This window comes from Formica exsecta, unplaced genomic scaffold, assembly GCF_003651465.1.
Source record: "Formica exsecta isolate Colony F162 unplaced genomic scaffold, ASM365146v1 scaffold2333, whole genome shotgun sequence".
Taxonomy (NCBI): domain Eukaryota; kingdom Metazoa; phylum Arthropoda; class Insecta; order Hymenoptera; family Formicidae; genus Formica; species Formica exsecta.
Window position 1 is genome coordinate 3,477 of NW_021849619.1, and position 3,027 is coordinate 6,503.

At 31.1% G+C, this 3,027-nt stretch overlaps 1 pseudogene; it reads right to left on the reverse strand.

The window, feature by feature from the left end:
• Positions 1 to 796: 796 nt before the first annotated feature.
• LOC115235765 lies at positions 797 to 2,956 on the reverse strand (annotated as a pseudogene).
• Positions 2,957 to 3,027: the final 71 nt, after the last annotated feature.

The following is a 3,027-nucleotide window of genomic DNA, read 5'->3' on the forward strand; positions in this document are numbered from 1 at the left end:
TTGCGATAAGAAATCTAATTTGGAATATTCTACGAATGTTCAGGATCGCGCGAATACACGATTACATTTGTTGGACGACAATTATTATTCTAGCATCAGTTGCATCTTTATAGAGTGAAGAAAAGCCAAAATTATTAAATTAAAATTAAATTATCTAGCCAAGAAACTTTTGAATCCTCTAGTTTACTTGAAAACGATTTCGTCAATAGTATAGATCTCACATCAAATAATGATCTGTTATGCATTACCAATATAGGAAATAAGGAAATACTAAGTTTATCATATCATTTTTTTCTGATTAATATATTTTTTCCGGAGGGAACACGATCCGCTTGTTAGTAGAACTTGACTGGTCTCTATACAGTATTTAATGTGTCAAAGCAATAAATGCTTTTCCAGTCGTAAGAACCATATTACAATTCTCGGGCGATGTAATACGCACAAAATTGTTTTTCAAGAAATTAGTGTATAAAGCTTATGTAGTATATAGCAGTTTTACTATGAATGACAATGTGTTCTATAGTTTTAATTTGTTCCTGCTATTAGAAAATAAAGATATATCATTAAAGACTATTTTTAAAAAATTTTCCTTGAAAAATAATTTTCATACAAAATATAAAACTAAAAAATGATTTTCCTCTAAAAAATAAAAACCTTTAAAAAATCAAAACTAAATATGAAATCAAGTTAACTATAGCCAAGCATAGAAGCAGAAAAAGAAAAGAAATAATTAATACATTTATATACATATATATATTAGCTAACATTAATATATTGTGTATATAGAGCAACTTACGTTTTCTTCATCTTTATTTTGACACTGTTCTGGATTACAGTTACAATTGTTGCAAATAACTCTGTTTTTGTGGCACATACATATCCATGTGCGGCATTTTGTTTTACACGCACTTTTTTATTTCATTGGGCTCTATTTTAAAAGTCAATCATTGAACTAAGAGCTTGAATTTGTTCTAAACAAATGAGACACATACCGTTTAAAGATCTAATAATCTCTCACATAATTATATAATCTTTGTGTCTTGACAATAAAAAGAGCTCTCAAAATATCATAAGATATGTATAATAGCAACCAAAATTAAAAATGTTGCATTATTACCTGTAACTTTTGTATGCGATTATAAAGCGTGCTCCTCCAATCGGGATCTTTGCTAACATCGTCTTCTATCGTTAAACTATCATCGATTTCTAGTGATACTGTTCTTTCTTTCTTGGGCCATGATCTCTTGTTTTTATTGCTAAAATTACTCTCGGTCAAAATCTAAAACACATATTAACAATAAAAATAATTTTATCTCTTGGTAAAATACAAAATATGTCTTGAAAATTATTTTATTTAATTACCTGTTTTGTCGAACCTACAACATCACTGGAAGACCCGTCAGATGTACTTTGTAAAGATTTGCTTTTTTCTTCCAGTTTCTTATATTTTTCTAATTGTGTTTCCAAGTTCTGATATTTTTCCTAAAACATCATTTTAGTAAAATATATCATTTATATTAAATTATATAATGATATATGTATATATATATATATATATCTACTTTTAATTCATTATACTTATAACATTGTTGTTTTTTACTTTGTGCAATTATATGAAATAATGTTTTAAATGCCATCTTGGCCTTCGCTATTGTATGTATCATATTCCACCTGGTAATTTCTCTAGTATCTAAAAAAAAAATTTATTTACGGAATAGAAAACCATGCATTCTACCTGATTAAATAATGTCGGCTATCTTACCTTGATCTGATTCGAGAATTTTTTTTTTGCAGATTTGCAATTTGTGCATTATGCACCTCTATGAATTTGGTGACAGTCGCAAGTTCCTCTTCGTTCGTATCGCCATATTTTTTAAATTGCTCTAATTGATGCACCAAGAAAGCTCTATCTTGCATCAGTCTTTCAAGAGAGTAGTTCGCTTCTATGGTGGCTATTAACATTTCGAATTCTTGAGCCATCCATGTTTTTACGTCATCTTCGCTGTTGGCTTTCTTTTCTTGTCGCTGCATCGCTTTTTTCTGCATCTCCAATGCACCCTGTATATATGTAAATTAATTAGATATTTTACAATAATACAAAAACGTTAAAAAGTATCCGAGCAAGGTAAATTCCTTACAAAGTATTATCATAGAAAAAATACCTTTATCTTTTGTTAACTGCAAAAGCTTCTCCCATTTTTCTCTTTAAGACATTCTCCTGTTTATTATGTTGCATTTTCATGCGTACCATTTCACAAGCATGCTTACGATCTTGAGCTTTCATTCTATTAATTTCCTTTTCTTTAAATTGCTTCCACTTTGTAAAATTATTCGTATCAATACGCATTTGCCTGATAAACTTAACTCGAGTCTCTTTTAGCGATTGTATCTCCCTGGAAAGAGTTTTGACCCTTTGATTCTGTTTTTCCTTTATCTTGGTTATTTTGTTTTGTTCCATGCACTTACGCGTTAGTCCCGTCTTTTTTTTCTAATTCTTGCACTTTTTTACGACATGTTTCAGCTAATCTGTATAGAGTACAGATAAAGTAAAACTTTATTAATTATTATTTTTTAATTATGCACACACTTTTATTACGAGCGCAGTATTGCCACGAGTCGGTGTCGCAAGACCGAATGGCTCTTATGTGCATCAAGCGACGCGGTAACGTCGCGACGCCAAGTATATATAAAAATTCGTTGCAGCTTGTCAACGGTTTGCCTATGTTGCCTATATACAGGGGCCGCGACGCTACCAAGTACCTTATCCGCAGTTTTACGTCTAATAAATTTTCGATTAAAATTCCTCGGTAACCAAGCAATTAATCAAAAATCTAACGGCACTTATGTCATACAATGTGGATGCAAGCTTTCGATTGCCACCAGTTTGAATAATATTGGTGCAGTCTATCCTGAGGAATGATAATCGTATACCAGAAATGTGACACTTTGGTCTCATTTTTCTTTCAGGTTCAGATTCAGTCGCTCACGTACGTATGCTCGCACGCACACACACAAAGCAATTTTGTC